The following is a 23,187-nucleotide window of genomic DNA, read 5'->3' on the forward strand; positions in this document are numbered from 1 at the left end:
ATCCAGCAGAGGCAGGGGAACACTGTCAAAGTTCTGGGAGAGTTTTCTCAAACCCTCCCATCGCACAGGCACTGAGGCGTAGGGTACTCTCACAAGGAGAGCATAATTTGGGAAGATGGTGAGGCAGTACCTTGCTGACCGTACCAACGTCCTCCGTGACTCCTTTGCACCTTACAATTATTGAGTATCCAAGCTGGACGCGTAGCATGAAGTGGCTCTCTACTGCCACCAGCTCATTAATTTCTTCTTACTCTGTAAACACACACGCAGTGTTCACTACTGATCACTGAAGGGCATGCAATGAAAGATTACGTCCTCACACCAGTGCCAGAGTTAGGATGTGCTCTGTGGGTGGTGTTTGTACGGCCCGCAAAGGATGGTGTAATGTCACGTGTGACTGGATACACCGCCTCCAGCAGGGCAAATTTCTATAACACGCGTGAATCTGGATACACCGCCTCCAGCAGGGCGAATTTAAACAGAGCTAAGGGAAACACCGGGGAAACCGTTACAATGGAAGGCCCTGCAATAGGGAACGGGGACGTGGAGACCTCCTGAACTCCCCTGAGTCAGTGTCCCTGCACTTCTGACGATCCCAAGGCAGGTTCCGCACCTGGCGACTAATCCCACCACTGCACTAATACACACACAAGGAATGTAACAAACAGGGAAAAACACCACTTAGCTTTGCTCTGTTGCTATTGCTCCCAGCAACAGAGTACGACACCAAAGTTCAGCTTCACCCCAGAAGCTCGACACCTGAATTCAGCTTCCACCTGAAGCTATTACACCAGAGCTCCCCTGAGCTGCCAGGAACTCCTCTCCGTAGTTCCTTCCTTCATCTGACTTGGTTGGAAATGGGCAATATCACCAACAGAGTGAGACCACCTGCTACTCCTTTGTAGGTAGGAGCCAGGGAATCACACCTGCTTCATAATCACGTGCAATAAAACTAGCGGCCACCGGGGGCAACTAAACTAAAGTAACCAGAGTGTAATGAACCTAACGGCCACCGGGGGCAAAACTAGAACTAAAACAACCACAGTGTAATGACCCTAATGGCCACCGGGGGCAAAACTAACTTTAAGCCAACAGCTTAATGGAAAAGAAAGGATACCTGAGCAAAATCTGTCATAATCCAACCTGGATCATGACAGTTGGTATAAATTCAAAATGGCCCTTGGCAGAAAATAGATTCCCCATCCCTGCTCTACGCCTTGGAGGTCCTGGTCCGCCCTGCCGCTAGCGGTTTTTCAGAGTGGGTTTTAAGTGCCGCTGGTGAAATTATAACTCATAAGCGCATCCGCCTGTCAACTGAAAATGCAGGCTGGCCAACTCTTATAAAAATGAACAAGGCCTGGATTGTGCCAGACTTCTCAACACCACTAAATGATAGCAGCATAACATAAACTCAAATCCAGTGTCTTTTTTGGGGAGGTCTATTCCCATGCACCTCTTCACACCCACACATGGGTATACGCTTCCTGATTTTGGCTGTTTGCTGTTGTCCTTCTCCTTCTCCTCATCCTCCACCACCATATCACCAGGGTGACCATGGTCCGTGATGCAACACCCACATAATTTTTTTAAAGGGTGTTTCTGATGCCCGTAAAAAATAATTGTTATACAGTATGTTCATGTATTTCCCCCAGGGGTAAATGTTTGCCAGCAACTACACTTAGTGGATGGGTATTACAAGTATAGTTACAAGTATAGGAAACCCGCTCCTTTCTAATGGGAACTTTTTTTTATGAGGCCCTCCTCCATGTCTCTTCTAAGGACCATTGGAGTGCCTCCAAGCTTTTGGCAGCCCTTGCATTCACTGCTTAGGCAAACACTATTGGAGACCCACTTCCTAATAATGGGAACATTTTTTCATGAGGCCCTTCTCTATGTCTCTTCAAAGGGGCATTGGAGTGCCTCCAAATTTTCGGCAGCCCTTGCAATCACTGCATAGGCAAACAGTATGGGAGAACCACTTCCTAATAATGGGAACATTGTTTTCAGGAGGCCCTCCTGTACATCTCTTCAAAGAGGTATTGGAATGCGTCCAAATTTTGGGCAGCCCTGCCACTCACTGCATAAGCAATAGCAATATAGGAGACCCACTGTTTAATAAGGGGAACAACAAAGCATAGCCGGCTGATGGCTCTCTAAGAATAGTGAGGGCCGCCTGATGGCCCTATAAAAATAGGCTTTGTGACTTTCAGAGTCCCTCCTTCATAAATGAAACAGGATGTGTCTGAAGATGTGTCACACACCACATGGACAGATAAGGTTGTAAAATGTTAAAATGACATTTCCCAGTGAATGCACTTGTCTTGGTTGATAGCAATGCTAAAGTTCAAAAACGCATTAAAAACGCTATGTGTGAATATAGCCCAAGTTGTGGATTAGCATTTTTGTTTTTTGTTATTTATTTTGCCTTATATAGAAGTCATTACCCTGGAAAGGATGTTCCTTAACATATTTTTTAGGAAAATCCATTTTGGTTTCGTTATTGTTTGTTTTAATGTGAGTCTGTAAAAGTGGTGTAAGACTCTGACAACATTGTTCACAGCAGTGACCTGGGAGTCAGAAATGCTTCCAGGAGTCTTCCCCACACTGTTCCCATGTCATTTGAGCAATGTTCCCATCAACTTCTGCAATTTCTAGTCCCTCTGCAGACCGCCGGGGGGAGCTGGAAAAATGCTCGCGTTTCCCATAGACTTACAATGGGCTCGTTGCTCGGGTCATGCACCAGAGCATTCCAATTTACTCAACCCAAGCAATGAGCACCCTAGCATTTTAGTGCTCGCCCATCACTAATCCTGACCAAATTCCCAACTCGATTTACTGAAATGCAGCCCCAATCTTGCAAATAACCTCCATTATGCTTCAGTGATGGCCATTTTTCCATGTAGAAGGAATGGTATTTGTAAGCAATTCTTCCAAGAAAACCATTTCTGGCCAGACTCCTTCTACATTAGATCGGAAGAGCTGGGTCCCACTGGTTTCTGCCAGTTCTGAGATTATCATGAATCCAAAGGGAGTTTGTAGCTATATTCCGCGCTGCCGCTTTAGACAAATTCCAGGAGAGTGCTGTATGATTGCAGTGGTTTTATTCTACGCGTTTCAGGGGTCTCATGCCCCCCTGAAACGCGTAGAATAAAACCACTGCAATCATACAGCACTCTCCTGGAATTTGTCTAAAGCGGCAGCGCGGAATATAGCTACAAACTCCCTTTGGATTCATGATTTCTTTGGTCGCTGAAGACCTGTGGATCTGCAGCAGCCGCTACCTACACGCTCTTATCTCATCCTAACCAGGTGAGCATATTTCATGATATACTGTCTCTTGTAACGTGGATAAGACCCTATTGCGCTTTTTTGTCTCCCCCTTTTTTTTGCAATAGTTCTGAGATTATGGCACTGTTGGATATCTTCAATTTCAAAGGGAGCTAAGTATGATGTGTATTTTATCTCCTGTACTGATATTAGGCTCACTTAGTGGACACATGGACTCAGGGTCGGACTGGGGAGTCTGGGGCCCACCAGGGTAATGGACTCTTGGGGCCCACCTTACAGCTATATGCAAATATCTGTTAGTCGTTATCCCCATTACAGAGAAGCATCGGCTGTAAAACACAGGCGGCTCCTGCACATCTACTGTGCGCCCCCATAACTGGGATGTATAATTTTGGTAGTTTACATTAATGGGGTTCTTTGGTTGAAACAAGCTATCACCGATCCACGGGCTCCACAGGATAGGTGATCGCTTAAGTCCAACCATTAGAAACTGCACCGATTGGAAGAATGGCAAAGTTTTATCGTTGATAGGACACTTACCCCATTTTAAAATGGAGCGGCAGGTGGGATGTCTGACCGCAGCTCCATTCATTCTCTTTGGGGCTTCTAGAAAAAAACAAGTGCAGCCACGGAGGAAATGAATGGATCTGTTAAGGCTAGCAGAACGCACAAAATAATAAAATAATAGTAAGGTGCGTTCGCAGCCCGGGATCCACCGTACAGGGGTGGTAAACTGCTGCTTAGTAATGGCGGAAGTATAAAGCGGTGTACAAAAGGTCACACGTGGGTTAATGTCACCCAGTGTGAACAGAAGTGAACTCTGCTAACTCACAGAGCCGCGCTACCGCAGAACATAAATTCTGGTGCCTGTTTAGCTCACAGAGCCCGGCCACGGAGTGCACAGAAAGCGGTCACAGAACTCTGCCCCAAGGACACAGGGTCAGAGTCCCTCTAGACCTTCTGAGCGCGCGGCGTCGCACCTGCGGACGCCACTATAGACGCTGACTATTGAGTGTCGAGCACGTGCATCGTGGCGTGCCGAGCCACCGGTTGACACTGATGCCTGTCTCAGACTCTGTCCTACCTACACCTAAGCCTGGGCGCTTAACAGGTTAGGCTCCACAACACATGCATACCAAGGGTAGGGGTTTCTTAATGAGTCATTCACCAGAGTCATTCATACATGCATACGACACTCACTCCTCATAGTCTGATAATGCAGTCTATACTAGCGCATAGCCGAGTGGCCATGCAAACCTTTTATAGCTGGGTCCTTCCGGGACCTTCCTGACCTTTCTGATGGTCCAATCCGCGCTGGAGAAGGACCTGAGCATGTGACCTCTGATCTCCAATGAGAGATGGTTGCATGGGCATGCTCAGTGGACTGAAAGGAGGACTTAGTCCCTGGAGTAGCTCGCTGCTGACCAGCATGTGTTGCAATAGCTGGACCAGAGGAGGCAGCAGCAACCAAACCCACAGAGCCGGTCCGAGCAGAGCGCCGGGATCGACGAGTCCGCCGAGCAGGCTCCCCTGCGACCGAAGACCAATGGGAGACAGCTGGATGCAAGGCCCGGGATTCCTGCTGTGCAGCAACAGGAACCCGACGTCCAACATTACCCCCCCTCCTAGGTCTCCCTCCCCTTTGAGCCTCGCTACGCTCAAATGCCGCAATAAGGAGGGGAGCGTGAATGTTCTCCACTGGCTCCCAGGTCCGAGCCTCTGGACCATGACCCTTCCAATCCACCAAATAAAACTTTTTACCATGCACCACCCTGCATCCCACAATGGCATTGACCTCAAACTCGTCCGAAGACAGGTCTGATTTCCCGGCAGATGACTCTGAGAACCGGGACATGTGCACAGGTTTAAGGAGGGACACATGGAAGGTGTCAGAGATAGCCAAGTGTGGTGGAAAGGCCAGACGATAGACCACCGAGCTGATCTGTTCGAGGACCTGAAAGGGACCATTGTAACGAGGAGCGAACTTAGTGGACTCGACTTGCAGCCTGATGTTACGGGCGGAGAGCCACACTAAGTCATCAGGGGAGAAGGTGGGAGCAGGATGCCGGTGTGTGTCTGCGGAGACCCTCTCTCTCTCCTTAGAGGCCCGAATAGCATCCTGGGTGCGGTCCCAAATATGACGTGCCTCCACCACCCAGTCTGCCACCCTAGAGTCGGTGGATGACACGGGCACGGGCACAGGAACACGAGGATGTTGGCCGTAGTTAAGGAGGAATGGGGTCTGGCAGGTGGAATCGGCCACAGTCTTGTTCAAGGCGAACTCTGCCCACGGCAACAAGGGTGCCCAGTCATCCTGCCTGGCCGAGACAAAATGTCAGAGATATGTGACCAGCGTCTGGTTGGCCCTCTCTACCAACCCGTTCGTCTCAGGATGATAGGCCGAGGAGAGATTTAGCTCAATGCTGAGCAGGGAACAGAGCTCTCTCGCTGACAATCTTATCCGGCATGCCGTGCAGGCGGAAAACATGCTTAATAAACAACGCTGCCAGACCCCGTGCAGAAGGTAGCCGAGAGAGTGGTACCAGATGCACCATCTTGGAGAAATGGTCGGTGATAACCCAAATGACGGTGCAGCCACAGGACTTGGGCAGTCCCACCACAAAGTCCATACCGACCATCTCCCAGGGCCTGTTCGCTACCGGCAGGGGATAGAGTAGCCCAGCAGGCCGCTGCCGAGAGGACCGATTCTGGGCGCAAGAGACGCACGCCTGAATATAGTCTCTGACGTCACGGGCCATATGCGGCCACCAGTACGTCCTCGCCAAAAGCTCAACTGTCCGCTTAGTACCAAAGTGTCCACCCACCCTGGACGCGTGAGCCCAAGAGAGGACCTCCGGACGCAAACGGGCAGGGACAAAAGTCTTGCCCGGGGGTACAGACTCAAGGGCGACCGGAGTCACTGTCCTCAGGCTCTCAGATGGTACAATTTACCGAGGCTCCTCCTCCGCTGACACCACGGGCCGAGAGAGCGCATCAGCCTGGACATTCTTCTCACCGGAAAGGAAGCGTAGGGTGAAGTGGAACCGGGAGAAGAAGAGAGACCTTCGGGCTTGGCGAGAATTTAACCGCTGGGCTGTTTGGAGATAGACCAAGTTTTTGTGGTCAGTGTAAACTTGGAAGGGATAGCGAGCCCCCTCCAGGAGGTGTCTCCATTCAGAAAAAGCCAACTTCATGGCAAGCAACTCCCTGTCCCCAATGGAATAGTTCCTCTCCGCCGGCGAGAAGGTCTTGGAAAAGAAGAAGCAAGGATGCTTCCGATCTTGAGCATCCATTTGGAACAGGATTGCTCCAGCACCGACGGACGAGGCATCTACCTCTAAAATAAATGGCTTATCCACATTGGGGCGATGTAAAATGGGAGCGCTAGCAAAGTGGGACTTGATGGAGAGGAAGGCTTAGGAGACCTCCTCTGACCACAATTTAGGATTCGCTACCTTCTTGGTGAGGGCAATCAAGGGAGCTACCAAAGTCGAGAAGTGCGGGATGAATTGGCGGTAGTAGTTAATAAATCCCATAAAGCGCTGCACCGCTTTGAGGGAGTGAGGCTCCTGCCAATCCATCACCGCCTGTAGTTTGGAAGTATCCATGGCCAACCCCTGGGACGAGATGATATAGCCCAGGAAAGGCAAGGACTCCTGCTCAAACACACACTTCCCCAACTTGGCATATAGGGAGTTTGCCCGTAGGAGATCGAAGACTTTGCAAACATCCTTCCGGTGGGAGTCTATATCTGGAGAGTAGATGAGGAAATCATCCAGATAGACTACAACCATGGTGGTGAGCATATCCCGGAAGACGTCATTCACAAAGTCTTGGAAGACGGCAGGAGCATTACAGAGCCCGAAGGGCATCACCAGGTATTCATAATGCCCGTCCCTGGTGTTAAAGGCCGTCTTCCATTCGTCTCCCTCACGGATGCGAATCAGGTTGTAAGCACCCCGCAGATCCAGCTTAGTGAAGACCCTCGCTCCCGCAACCTATCAAAAAGCTCAGATATCAGGGGCAAAGGGTACTTGTTCTTAACGGTGATGGCGTTAAGACCCCTGTAATCTATGCATGGACGTCGTTCTCCGTTCTTCTGCATGAAGAAAAACCCGGCCCCTGCAGGTGACACTGACTTCCTAATAAAGCCTCTTGCCAGATTCTCCCTGATGTACTGAGACATGGCCTCTGTCTCCGGGAGAGATAAGGGGTAGACTCGACCCTCGGGAGGCTCCGCACCCGGCAAGAGGTCAATAGGACAGTCATTGCGGTGGAAGGGTCTCCGCCGCCTTTTTGGAGAACACGTCCGCATACTGTCAATAATGTTTGGGGAGCGAGGAAAGATCTGCGGGGACCTCGGTGGAGGCAACCTGGACACACTCCCTCAGACATCTACCCTCACAGGAATTACTCAGGAATTACAAACAGAGGCTGGACAGACATCTGACTGGGATGATTTAGCGAATCCTGCTTTGAGCAGGGGGTTGGACCAGATGGCCCAGGAGGTCCCTTCCAACTCTATGATTCTATGATTCTACTCCAAACAAGAATTCTCCCCGAGGACCACTCTATATGGGGAGAGTGGTACCACAACCAGGGGACCCCTAGAAGGACCTGGTCGATACCCTCGGGCATGACGAGGAGGGATATCGTCTCCTGATGAGATGGAGACACCGAGAGTACCAGTGAAGCGGTTTGGTGGGTAATCTGTGAGGGCAGAGTCGCGCCGTTCACTACTCTGACGGTGACTGGCTTAGATATCATAACCAGTGGTATTGCGTGCCGTTGAGCGAAGGCAGATGACATAAAATTGCACTCCGCTCCCTAATCCACGCAAACCTCTACCGCCAGAGTGGAAGAACTAAACTCAAGTGTCCCCTTAAAGGACAACTTGGAGGAAAAAGCTGCGGATTCTTGTGAGCCGCCTCCTACAGCCACTAGATGCGAGCGTTTCCCCAGCCGCTGTGGGCACCGGTTGGCAAGGTGACCGGACTGCCGGCAACCATGACAGATCGCAGGGACTCGAGCGGACCGGGGCCTGGATCCCTCAAGGGAAGCCCCCTGACGCTCGGACGCCCGATCGGGAGGTTCCAGAGGTTTAGCAAAATTGGGTGCCAACCTAAACCTCTGCCTACACTGGGACCGCTCCAACCTTCGCTCGGCAAAGCGAAGGTCTATACGACTGGAGATGGTGATAAGCTCCTCCAGTGTAGCGGGAATCTCCCTGGTGGCCAGAGCGTCCTTCACATGGTCAGCCAAACCTCTCCAGAATGCTGGGATGAGGACCTTATCTGGCCACTCTAACTCCGAGGCCAGTGTCCGGAACTGGATGGCAAAGTGGCTGACCATGGACGAGCCCTTTGACAATGCTAGCAGCCGGAGCGCGGTGTCATGGGTGACTCGCTGTCATGATCTCAGTGCGGGTTTGACTCGCACACGTGGGGTTAATGTTTGGAACCAGTGCTGATAACTGGCATTTCTGGGGTTAAAGGTTGTGATCCCGGTGCAGGCTTACCTGCACACCTGGGGCTATGATTGTGGCCTCTCCCTGGTTCTGGGGGAGGCTTCTTATAGCCTCAGAACGCTCCCATCCCTGTCAGTTATACTCTTGCCCTTGGCATTGTGTGGTGACCCCTGAGTGTTTGTGCTGTGTTCTGGTTACTTGATTCTCTGTGTATGACTCGGTCTGTTCCCTGGATATCGCTTTGGATTCTGCCTGGTACCTTATATGTCTGTTTGGTTTTGATCTCTGCTTGGCCCTGATTATCCGCTCTGTCTCCTCCCTGGTACTGTACCGTGATCCTGTGTATGACCTTTGGCTTTGTCTGACCTCCCATCTGTTTATCTCTCCTGTACCTCGCTGGTCTGTACTGTGCATAACCTCTGCTTTGCTTGGACTCTGAGTTCTCTTCCTTCTCTGTGTGCAGGACGCTAAGCCCCGCCCCCTTGCAGTCACATGACCATTCACATGACCATAGGTCCTATGCTGGCTTCCTAAACTTCAGCATCCACAGGTCCTGTGCATCGGTACTTTCTGGCTGTACCTGACCCCGGTACCCCTACATTGCGGGTGAGTCACTGCTCAGCGAAGGCTGCACGCCGGCGCTGACACTCAGGACACGCGCACTGGCTCTATGAGCAAGTGTAGTGCGGTGTCTCTGACAAAAGCACTGTGCACCACATGATCACCACGCTCCCACAGCGGTGTGGCCCACTCCAAAGCCCTGCCCGACAAGAGGGAAATAATAAATCCCACCTTAGCCCCCTCAGTGGGGAATCGTGCTATCAGCAGCTGCAGCTGTATAGAGCACTGGCTCACGAAACCCGTACAAGAAGCACTATCGCCCGAGAACTTCTTGGGCAGCGGGAGGCGGGACAAAGTTGGGGCAGGGATGGCAGTGGTCACACGGGAGACAGCCTCCGGGGCTGCCTGAACAGCGACCGCAGTAACATCCGCAGCTGAGGCTGAACGCTCGAGAGCCGCCAACCTGCCCTGCAGCTGCCGGATGTACTGCAGCAGTCGCTATTCGTCCGCCATTACTAGCCAGACCCTGGTGCTAGTATAATGTTAGGGCTAGCGGAACGCACCAAATAATAAAATAATAGTAAAGTGCATGCGCAGCCCGGGGTCCACCGTGCAGGGGTGGTAAACTGCTGCTTAGTAATGCCGGAAGTATAAAGCAGTGTACAAAAGGTCACTTGTGGGTTAATGTCACCCAGTGTGAACAGAAGCAAACTCTGTTAACTCACAGAGCCGCGCTACCGCAGAACATAAATGCCAGTGCCTGTTTAGCTCACAGAGCCTGGCCTCGGAGCGCACAGAAAGCGGTCACAGAACTCTGTCCCAAGGACACGGGGTCAGAGTCCCTCTAGACCTTCTGAGCGCGCAGCGTTGCACCTGCGGACGCCACTATAGACGCTGACTATGGAGTGTCGAGCACGTGCACCGTGGCATGCCGAGCCACAGGTGGACACTGATGCCTGTCTCAGACTCTGTCCTACCTACACCTAAGCCTGGGCGCTTAACAGGTTAGGTTGCACAACACATGCGTACCAAGGGTAGGGGTTTCTTAATGAGTCATTCACCAGAGACATTCATACATGCATACGACACTCACTCCTCTTAGTCTGATAATGCAGTCTATACTAGCGCATGGCCGAGTGGCCATGCAAACCTTTTATAGCCGCGTCCTTCCGGGAACTTACTGACCTTTCTGATGGTCCAATTCGCGCTGGAGAAGGACCTGAGCATGTGACCTCCGATCTCCAATGAGAGATCGTCCCACGAGCATGCTCAGTGGACCGAAAGGTGGACTTAGTCCTTGGAGTAGCTCGCTGCTGACCAGCATGCGTTGCTATAGCTGGACCAGAGGTGGCAACAGCAACCAAACCCACAGAGCCGGTCCGAGCAGAGCGCCAGGATCGACGAGTCTGCCGAGCAGGCTCCCCTGCTGCCGAAGAGGAATGGGAAACCGCCGGATGCAAGGCCCGGGATTCCTAATGTGCAGCGACAGGAACCCGACGCCCAACAGGATCAATGGTCAAGTCAGACATGCCACTCCAGTCTAATGGGGATGAAAAGTTCCACATTTTGTCGAATGGGTCCCAGCAGTCAGACCCCACCAATCAATACGATATCAGTTATCCTGTGGAGAGGTCATTACTTTTTTCCACAGGAAACCCCTGTAAATGGATCTCTGCAGCTGTGTACAAAGTATTTAATCTCTAATGGAAATAAAGAATCTTCTCCAAATTAATATCAGAGAGAGCAAATAACTGCCATACACAACACAATCCCCTATACCAAGATCAATACCACCACATACAGAGGAAAAATACCACCACACCATGACCAGATCACATAGTGACCGAATAATACTACGCACAAGGGACAAATACCGCCACACCATGACTAGACCACATAGTGACCAAATAATACTACTTACAAGGAAAAATATTGCCACACCATCACCAGACCACATATTACCACCACATAGTGACCAAATAATATGACATGTTATCAGCATATAGGGACCAAATAATACCACATACAAGGAGAAGTACTGCCACACCGTGACCTGACCACAAATTACCACCACATACTGACTGTATACCACAATACTGATTATGAATACAAACCAGAATACTAACAACACTGTTATTATCACCAGTCTCATTATACACAGGAGCTCTGTATATAATGTTAGCGTACAGGTAAGGCTGGTTTCACATTTGCGTTAAAACAACGCTGCGCCCTGCGTCGTTAAGCCCCGCCCCGAGCCGGCTCCCTGCCCGCCCCATCCGGGATCACCGCCTACTTTCGCATTTGCACGCATGCGATCGGCGCACCCTATCTTTAGCATAGGGTGCGCAGATCATGCGCTGCCAGTGTGAAAGTAGCGTGCTGCGCACTTTTGACGGTGCGCCGTGCGCACCGAAATGCAGCATGTTGCATTTCGGCGCGCACGGCGCACTGTCAAAAGTGCGCAGCACGCTACTTTCACACTGGCAGCGCATGATCTGCGCACCCTATGCTAAAGATAGGGTGCGCCGATCGCATGCGTGCAAATGCGAAAGTAGGCGGTGATCCCGGATGGGGCGGGCAGGGAGCCGGCTCGGGGCGGGGCTTATCGACGCAGGGCGCAGCATTGTTTTAACGCAAATGTGAAACCAGCCTAATACAGTGATCACCAGTGACATTATACACAGGAGATCTGTATATAGTGTCAGTGTACAGGTAATACAGTGATTACCAGTGACATTATACACAGGAGCTCTGTACACAGTGTATAGTGTGCGTGTACATGTAATACACTGACTCACCAGTGACGTCTGTAGTTAAAGTCCTCCATCTTCGCTTTTCTTCTTAAACCAGCACAGACCGCCATCACTTCTTCCAGCCAGGACTCGTCTCTGCAAAAAATAACAGTCATCAATAGCTGATCGCTTCCCTTGTCCTGCCTGGCCCCCAGATATCCATTCCGCTTCCCCAGCTATACATACTGGCCCACATATGTCCCATGTCCTGGCCCCCCCATATATATGCATCCTGCTCCCCCATATACACCGTGTGCAGAATTATTAGGCAAGTTGTATTTGAGAGGATTCTTTTTATTATTGAATAACAACTATGTTCTCAATCAACCCAAAAGACTCATAGATATCAAAGCTTAATATTTTTGGAAGTTGGAGTGGGTTCTTTTTAGATTTGGCTATATTAAGAGGATGTTTGTGCAGGTAACTATTACTGTGCATAATTATTAGGCAACTTAATAAAAACCAAATATATACCCATCTCACTTGTTTATTTTCACCAGGTAAACCAATATAACAACACAAAATGAGGAAATAAACATTTCTGACATTCAAAACCAAACCAAAAAAATCAGTGACCAATATGGCCACCTTTCTTTACAATGACACTCAAAAGCCTTCTATCCATAGATTCTGTCAGTTGCTTGATCTGTTTACAATCAACATTGCGTGCCGCAGCCACCACAGCCTCCCAGACACTGTTCGGAGAGGTGTACTGTTTTCCCTCCCTGTAGATCTCACATTTTATGAGGGACCACAGGTTCTCTATGGGGTTCAGATCAGGTGAACAAGGGGGCCATGTCACTATTTTTTCTTCTTTTAGACCTTTACTGGGCAGCCACGCTGTGGAGTATTTGGATACATGTGATGGAGCATTGTCCTGCATGAAAATCATGTTTTTCTTGAACGATACCGACTTCTTCCTGTACCACTGCTTGAAGAAGGTGTCTTCCAGAAACTGGCAGTAGGTCTGGGAGTTGAGCTTCACTCCATCCTCAACCCGAAAAGGTCCCACAAGTTCATCTTTGATGATACCAGCCCATACCAGAACCCCACCTCACCTCCATCTTGCTGGCGTCTGAGTGAAGCTCTCTGCCCTTTACTGATCCAGCCTCGGGCCCATCCATCTGGCCAATCAAGAGTCGCTCTCATTTCTTCAGTCCATAAAGCCTTAGAAAAATCAGTCTTAAGATATTTCTTGGCCCAGTCTTGACGTTTTATCTTATGTTTCTTGTTGAAAGGTGGTTGTTTTTCAGCCTTCCTTACCTTGGCCATGTCCCTGAGTATGGCACACCTTGAGCTTTTTGATACTCCAGTAATGTTGCAGCTCTGAAATATGGCAAAACTGGTGACAAATGGCATCTTGGCAGATTCACACTTGATTTTCCTCAATTCATGGGCAGTTATTTTGCGCCTTTTTTTATCAACACGCTTCTTGCGACCCTGTTGGATATTTGCCATGAAACGCTTGATTGTTTGGTGATCACGCTTCAAAAGCTTGGCAATTTCAAGATTACTGCATCCCTCTGCAAGACATCTCACAATTATTGACTTTTCAGAGTCCGTCAAATCTCTCTTCTGACCCATTTTGCCAAAGGAAAGGAAGTTGCCTAATAATTAAGCACACCTCATATAGGGTTTTGATGTCATTAGACCACACCCCTCCTCATTACAGAGATGCAAGTCACCTGATTTACATAAATGGCAGTTGGCTTTCAAGCCTATACAGCTTGGAGTAGGACAACATGTATAAAAAGGATGATGTGATCAAAATACTAATTTGCCTAATAATTCTGCCCACAGTGTATATGCTTCCTGGTCTCTTGTACTGCCCCCATATATCCATCCTGCCCCCCATATTTATGCTTCCTGGTCTCTTGTACTGCCCCCTTCAATATAACCATCCTGGCCCCGAATATCTACAACCTGGCCCCCTCCATATATATCCATCCTGCCCTCCATATATATGCATCCTGGTCCCTTGTCCTGCCCCCCTCCCCCATAAATCTATCTTGGCCCCCCATATACAGTATATGCATCCTGGCTCCCCATATGTCCGTCCTGGTCCCTTGGCCTGCCCCTCATCCATATATCCATCCTGGTCCCCCATATATGCATTCTGGCCCCCTCATATATATCCATCCTGCCCCCATCCACATATCCATCCTACCCCCCCATATATCCATCCTGGCCCCCCCATATAAATGCATCCTGGTCCCTTGTTCTGCCCCCCATAAATCCATCCTGCCCCCCGTATGTGTATCCATTCTGGCCCCTTGTCCTGCCCCTGGACCCCATGTGTATCCATCCTGGCTACCCCCGTATGTGTATCCATCCTGGCCACCCCCTTATGAGTATCCATCCTGGCCCCCTTCCCCCCCGTATGTGTATACATCCTGGCCACCCCTGTATATGTATCCATCCTGGCCCCCTTCTCCCATATATATCCATCCTGGGCCCCTTCCCCATATATATATGCATCCTGGGCCCCTTCCCCCTGTATATATATCCATGATGGGCCACTTCCCCCTGTATATATATCCATCCTGGGCTCCTTCCCCCTGTAAATATATCCATCCTGGGCCCCTTCTCCCTGTATATATATGCATCCTGGGCCACTTCCCGCTGTATATATCCATCCTGGCCCCTTCCCCCTGTATATATATCCATCCTGGGCCCCTTACCCTGTATATATATCCATCCTGGGCCCCTTCCCCCTGTATATATCCATCCTGACCCCTTCCCCCTATATATATGGTACTACTACACCATTGTCCAGAGTCCATGGAGCGTCGGTCTGGCCTGGCGGGGCACCGGGAATTCCCCCTATGGGCCCGGGAAGGAGAGAAGAAAAAAAAAAAAGGTCTGCGGTTTTAAGGGGCATGGGCCCTTTAAAAGCGCAGGTCGCTATGTGCAGGGACGCGCGCTCGCAGCGTTCATTACCTGATCCGCTGCGGCACACGTCCCGATTGACACTGGCAAGTGTGCGCCAGGATGGATATATATAGGGGTGAGGGGCCAGGATGGATATATATATAGAGGGAAGGGGCCATGATGGATATATACAGTGGTAAGGGGCCCAGGATGCATATATATACAGGGGGAAGGGGCCCAGGATGGATATATATACAGGGGGAAGGGGCCCAGGATGGATATATATACAGGGGGAAGCGTTCAGGATGGATATATACAGGGGGAAGGGGCCCAGGATACATATATATACAGAGGGAAGGGGCCCAGGATGGATATATATACAGGGAGAAGGGGCCCAGAATGCATATATACAGGGGAAGCGGTCAGGATGGATATATACCAGGATTGGGGGGTGAGAGGACCATGCATACCAGGATAGGGGGGTGAGAGGACCATGCATACCAGAATTGGGGATGAGGGGTACCATGCATACCAGAATTGGGGATGAGGGGGACCATGTGTTAGGCATTGAGTTTCCCCCACTGCACAGGGGGAATCTCAAGCCATGTCCTCTGTGGTCTTCCATTCCTCTGCGGCCACAGAGATTCCTGCTCAGCAGAGACGTCGGTCCCGGCGTCTTTCCCAGGCTGATGCTAGGCGTCTGGTTGCTCCTTCAGGCTCTGCTATAACATCATGCTTGAGTCATTGGCAAGCAGACGCTTCTGGGACTAAGTCCTGTCTTTTGCTTACTGAGGATGCCCATGGGACAACCTCTCATTGGAGTTTGGAGGTCACATGCGCAGGTCCCATTCCTGCTCGCATTGGTCCACTGGGAAGGTCCCAGACGGACGCCGCTACAAAAGAGTCGCATGGCCGCTCGGCCATGTGCTAGTATAGACTCTTATTGTATTTTGTGTGAGTGATGATGGATGCATGAAACTGGTGACTGACACATTATAACTCCCCTCCCTTGGATACGTATGGTATAGGGCTATAAAGTTAGAGTCAGCGCCTACTAGTGGCTTGGTCTGCGCCACGGTGCTTCCACATCTCAGCACCTCACTCAGCGCCATATGGTGCCATCCAGCTCTGGGCACCATCGGTACCACATTTAGCGGCTGCACCCGCCAGTGCGACGCCATGCGCAAGTCTAGCGCTTTCCTCCCTTGTCCGGATGGTTAGTGGTGTCCGCCAGAGCGGTGCAGTTCGCACGTAGTGTGCTTTATTTATTAATTTGGTTCTTCCTGGCACCACAGTTGCGGTGCCGAGCACTAGTGTGACTAGAGGGACTCTAACCCAGTGTCTCAGGGCTAGAGTTCTGTGTCTATACACCAGTGCTCACATTGTCGAGCTCTGTGAGAATAAACAGGCTGCGGCATTTGTGTTTGGCGGTCGGGCGGCTCTGTGAGGTAACAGAGTCCGCCTCTGTACATTAGGTGGAGTTAACCCAGTGTGTTCCTCTATTGTACTGCCATATAATGTCCGCCATTACCGAGCAGCAGTTACCATCTCTGCACGGTGGACCCCGGGCTGCGAACGCACCTTATACCTTCTTTATTATTTGGTGCGATGCGCGAGCCCGTAACACCATGCATACCAGGATTGGGGGGTGAGGGGGTACCATACATCCTACGATAGGGATGAGGGGCGACCAGGCATACCAGGATTGGGGAGTGAGGGGACCATGCATACCAGGATTGGGGAGTGAGACGACCATGCATACCAGGATTGGGGGGGTGAGAGGACCATGCATACCAGGATTGGGGGGAGGGGGACCATGCATTCCAGAATTGGGGGTAAGGGGACCATGCATACCAGGATATGGATGAGGGGGTACCATGCATACCAGGATTGGGGGGGTGAGGGGACCATGCATACCAGGATTGGGGGGTGAGGGAGCCATGAATACCAGGGGGGACCATGCATTCCAGGATTGGGGGGTGAGGGGACCATGCATACCAGGATTGGGGCGTGAGGGGACCATGCATTCCAGGATTGGGGGGTGAGGGGACCATTCATACCAGGATTGGGGGGTGAGGGGACCATCTATACCATTACAGGGATGAGGGGGCCATGCATACCAGGAAAGGAGACCATATACCAATAAAAATTCTTGCCACCCGGGCGTGGAAGGGGTTAATAGCTTGTATCGTATATGCTGAAATGATTTAGGAAGTTTAACATACAGTTTCAGGGCGCTTGGCCTTTATTCACATTAACGTCACTTTGACACAAAGTAAGGTTTTAATACTAGAGGTTAGGACCATCTCGATTGGGTACACCTTGATGATGGTGGGATGGCTCTCATACTTTTTTGATCAAAAACGGTGTTTGCAAAGCCCCCTATGTTCATATAGACTATTGCTTTTTACTTACGGTACTTAAAGCAGGGTATATGTTCATTTTGTTTCTGTCTTAGGTTTCGTCTGTTTAATGGTCAGTGTGAACATGCTCCTATTTTGTACACATACCAACTTATACTCCAGTTATTTTTTTTGTTAAGTTTTAGGGTGCAGTCAGACGTCCATATTACTCGCACAAGTATAGCCTCACAATCCTGGGACTGGCCGTCGTCTCTCCTGACCTCTGTACATAAATATATCCTGTCCTGCTATGGACAGGAGAACCGACAGCCAGTACAAGGATTGTGATGCGATCCTTGCATGAGTAATATGGTTGTGTGACTGCACCCTTAGGATGTGTTCATTTTTTTTATGAGTTTTTGAAGCAAAAACTCCAATTAAAACCAGTGGGTTTTTTGAACTTTTCTTAATTTTGGAGACTTTCTGCTCTAAAAAATCAGCAAACCCACTTAGCCTGAACAAAGCCAGTAGGTAAGTGCACCCAGATTTTTTTTTTTGTAGGTATTGAAGCTGAATTTGAGTGGAAGCTCTCCAAATCTTTTTAAAAAATTCTAAAATCCTGGAAAAACATGGAGGTTCTGCTCAGTTTCTGTTACACTAACTCTGCAAAAATTCTTCATGTGCAAAGAGCCTAAGCTTGGAAACATGGATGCAGTTTTGGTAGCAGTAATTCATTTATATTATTTGCTCACTTTGAATCCATTTCTGGCTTTAGCTCACAAACTGTCACTGCTTGAGCAACTCTTTCCAAAAGGGGTTTTCCGGAATGAAACATTTATGTGAGATTAGTGTAATCCAATTTTAGTTTTTTGATAAGTTAGGATGTCGAAACAGAAAATACGGCAAATATTTCAGTCTGTCCTACAACTTGATTACGGCCTGTGTCCTGTGGTTCATTGCAGATACATGGGATGGCTTATCAATAAAATTTAAATGACATATTTAAGTGCTGTGGTATTTTGCACTACTGTTTGGAGGGACATCCTCAACTACAGATTACCACTGTCTTCCAGGTACGGCCGTCGTCCAGAAATTTCCTTGATCTTCGCGTGATCCAAGTCCTGGATCCCACTGACCAGCAGAATGGATCACTGTAGTCCATTCACAGAGAGACCCACCAAATATACACTGATAGCTGATCTAAAGGACAGGACAATAGTACTATATACCAGGAAACAGTTTAACTGTCCCTTATTTCCTTATCTACAGGCAATCGGATGGCTGAGTAGTTCAATATTCTTATAGGTGTCTGTCCCACTCTGCTAAAAGAAAAGAAGCTGTCATGGGATAAATGATCACCATGAAACACGCGTATATTTGATTTGACCAGTTAAGAATAGATTAGCCATAGTCACTGCAAGTAACTTATGTACTATCCATCACTTTGAACAAAATCTAGGAGTAGTCATTACAGATTCCCCTCCAGCATAGACTTTCATTACATCTATTGTTTTTGTGTTTGTGATAAATTACATGGTCTGCAGGGTCCAGGAGATTCCACGGTATCCTTCAGTTTTTCCTCTTTTGTTGCAGTCAACTCTAATCTCTATCACTACTGAATAGTACTTTTCAAACTGAAAAAAAAAAAATAGCACTCTGTTACTAGATCCATATGTAAGGAATGTGTGCAAGTCCAGGTTAATTCGTCACATGGCTATCTCCATATCCATACAAATGACGGCAGCACCGTACTCATTTTTTCATGGGCACCTTTTTAAAATCACTGCTACAGGTTCAATTATTTATTTATTTTATTTTTGTATTTTTGTTTTTTTGCTCGATATTGTAGGTGAAGTTTCGGATTTTCAGAATTTTTCACCCAATTCCCAATTTATGACTTTTTGAAAAGTCTCAATTTTTTTGTGCAACTGTACTCCATCCCCCTCGAGTGATTTTTGTCTACGAGAGGAACTTTTGCCCTATTTTTTTTGCGTTAAGACAAAGACCATTTTTAAGTTTGTGCAAAATGGCATCATTTTGAAGAATGTGGCTCAAAATACGGCAGTGAACACTATAAGACAAAAAAGAAACGAGACTAAAGAAAAAAGAGGCAACTGATAAATTGGACCATAATGTTTGATTCAAACTGCCTGGTCCTTATGATGTCTGTGGAGAGTCCAGACACCTCCATAATCAGCCACTGCTGACGACTTTAATATGTATCGTTGCCTTTATTACTTAACTAAATTATTAAATAGGGAGTATTATCTAGATATAACTTTATATCTGTGGATACAATGTGAGAAAAAGAAATAAACTTGTAACTTAAGTCTACAGCTATGTTTCAATAAAAATGTCAATGATTCGTTCAGTAGCTATACTGAACCTTCAAAGCTCCTTTAGATCCTCGTACTTCAGTAATAATCCCCACCTCTGCTCCAGGCAATTTCCTAAAACATGGCTTTTCTATCTGGTAGGAGCAGCTCATGTTCTTTTCTCCAGCCTTCATTAAATGGCGACTCCACCAAAGCCATCACCTCTAAAGACGCCTGCTAGATGAAGAAAACAGGAAATAAGCGAGCGAATGTGACGATGTCTTTCAGGAATGTTCTTTATAGACGATGGTGAGAAAGTCCCTAAGACCACAATCCGATAAAAGGAAATTGCTTTGTGGCTGTAGGGAGAACTTGTAGAACATATACAGTGTTACTCAGATCATACATCCACACAAAGGATTTGTCTAATGTAGCTAATAAATCCTTTTATGAGGCATTTTTACCACAGCCACGCGGAACTGGATTTTCCACAAGAAAGATATTTAGTCTTAATGAAAATTAATGATGAAAAACCACAGACCTGAAAAATTTCATCTCAGAGGTTAATTAGAGCAAAATATGTACCAGGAGATGATAAATGCATTTATATGGGGTGTATTTATAATAAATGAGGATATCGGGCCACTCACTCATTCTAGATAACTTGAAAAATCCTTCTCCACTCAAAGACATTTCAGACCCTGATGAACAGTCTGTAGTTAGAAATCATTGCAAGTGGTTTCCACTTGGCTGATAGCCTCAGTCTACGAGCAGGGTCAGACTGCCATACTTCTCGTGCGAGAACCGCCTTGCACTGCACGGACTGACCTGGCACCTCTCCTGACCTGAGCAAGACAGTGGGATGGATTACTATGCAGCTATCAAGCTCAAGTCAGGAGAGCCAACAGCCAGTACAAGGTTTACCATGCGATTCTCGCACGAGAAATACGGCAGTCTGTCTCTGCCCTACCCTCACTGATCTTTTCTTGCATTCACACTGGACAATTACTGTTATGACCACTCAGAATTAGGCTAGGCTGACTGAAGATTAGTGAAGGAATTTCATCTAGAAAACTCGGACAATTTTTAATCTGATGTTCATTGGTGTGCCATCCTTGTTTCTATTTTTTTATGTACATGTGCGATCCCTTTTCATCCATCTACATTAAAATATGTACATGATTACATACAGTTTCCTAAGTTTATAATAGAAATGTATCCATAAATTTCTGATGCCACAAAGATGTTATGTGTGCGTTCTGATTTTTTTCTTTACGAACCCATAGGCTTGAATGGGTGAGTCTCATTTGAGTCTCAGGAGAAAGTAGTGAATGCTGCAATTTTTTTATCTCATGAACAGTTTAACCTAGAGAAAAATCATTGATTTGAACAGCCCTATTGAATAACATGGGGCAGTGTGCTGTACATGTGCTATTCGATCAAAAATAAAAAATGTTCATTACCATAGCCATAAGACCTCTAATCAATTGCTTCAACAGATAAAATTACTTTGACAGTGCAACAATTCACTAATGCACTAAAGACCCTCATTCACTTTAGACTGACGGCAGCTGAATTTGCTAATATTGGTGGACTCTCCTGACAGTCTAATGGGTACGGCGACCTCCCGACTATCCCCCTACAAATGATGATGGGTGGCAGAAAGCATCTGGTATGTCCAATTTCGTACTGATGATCCTTTTGTTCTCTAAGATATCTGTGGCCACTGCCACAGATCTCTGGCAGTGACTCTCTCATAAAGAACACAGGAGGGTTTGGCCAGCTGAGGGCTCCTGTGTATGGCTGAAATTCCTGTTGGCCAAACAATTGTCTGAACCATTGCTTTGCCAACAGCTACCTAAACTATTTAGCGTGCTTTAGGTTTCATTCACATATCAAAGAGGGAAATGTTTCAAATCCTGTAAAAAAAAACTTGTAGAATAGATGTAACAGACTCAAATGTCGTGTCTTTTTATTATATCCAACAGATCCCACTACATTAAGGAATGTAGTATGAAATATCACTTTAAGCATTGCTAACTGCTACAAGACTTTCACTACACTTCCTTGCTGGCTATAATTCTAAGTGGGTTAGTTCTAAGAAGTTTCCTTCCTTTCTCCTCAGTTAGATTGGTGGCAGGTTAATCGTGTTTCATTTATTATTCTCCTTGGTTTTCCATTTCCTCTTTGTGCATGTGCTTTAAGTTTCCTCACCCTGGGTCCTCCTTTCCCTCTGCACACTTTCCCTCTCCTAGTTAGCTGTGCACAGCTGCCTTCGCTCTGGTTCCTCAGGAGGTACAAGAAACCCTTCAACAGCCTTTTAGGTAGCCAGATCCGATGTCAGGGGTTTACTGCAACAGAGAGTTGCCTGAAGACCTCAGCATCTTATTTCTCCTACTCCTCCACTGATTAGAAACACTTCACCTTCTTATTAAACGGTGTAAATTTATTTTGGCAGTGCAGGAGTTAATCTGTTTTGTTGAAAGCTCCTGGTGCATTTAGGCTCCAGCTGTGCACTGTTAGCCACTCCCATCTCCTTTATAAAATGGGTCCTGGCTAGCCTATATAAACTGGGCCCTGGCTAGCACTCATTGTCAGAGCAGGCTTATGCTGCATGGCTGAAGGTTGCTGGTGGTAATTATTGGAGAAAGGCATTTGGTGGATATATCTGTGATGGTTGCTAGGTTTTGAGTGTGTGATAATTCCCTTTCTTCTCCTACTTTGGTTTAACCCCATCCTCCACTTGCTGATGCATTCTTCTGTTACATGTGTGAGTATATTTGTTTGTTTGGTATTTTATTGGTACCCCTGTTCGTATTACCTTGTTAGTCTGGTTTGATGTACTACGGTATATTTCTACTTCCCTCTTCACTGGGTGGGGGAAGGGTACAGACTGCGGGTGGATTCAGGAGCTTAGGCAAGGTACATGGCCCTGCAATATTCACCATCAGAAGTAATCCCCTAGCATTAGGGACAGGGAAGGGGCCCCTGGTCCCAGGACACCCTACAACTGAGTCGTGACACTCGAGGTGGTGTTTTTAGTTGTGCAGAAATGGTCTAGTCTGTAAAGGGACCAGTTGGGTGTGGGTGCGAGTTCTCAGTGTTGTAGGCTTTATTATTCCTGTTACCCGTTTATGAGTCACTTACTTACAAAACTATAGGACATATGTGAATGCTTTCTAATCTGCTTTCTAGTTAGACGTGCCTCTAAACAAAAACTCCTTTCTTATTTTTACACATCTCTCATATGGATGTATATGTACATTGATTCCTACGGACCCAGCCCACATAACACATGTAACAAAATAGTCTTCCTGTCGACTTGGTGATTCGGGGTGTAATTTTAACAGTATATTTGATAGTTTCAATTAATCAATTAATCCAAGGGTCATGGGTGATGTTATTACACATCTCCACCTCATACATTATTAAGCCATCCACAAAAATTAGATAACTGTCGACCCAACAATCTATCTATCCATATTATACCCCACACAAGAATGATGATATCAGCGTTCCTGTGTTCACTAGGAGAGCCAGTGCCAGACTAC

This window comes from Dendrobates tinctorius, unplaced genomic scaffold, assembly GCF_039654945.1.
Source record: "Dendrobates tinctorius isolate UK_male_01 unplaced genomic scaffold, ASM3965494v1 ptg000089l, whole genome shotgun sequence".
Lineage (NCBI taxonomy): Eukaryota > Metazoa > Chordata > Amphibia > Anura > Dendrobatidae > Dendrobates > Dendrobates tinctorius.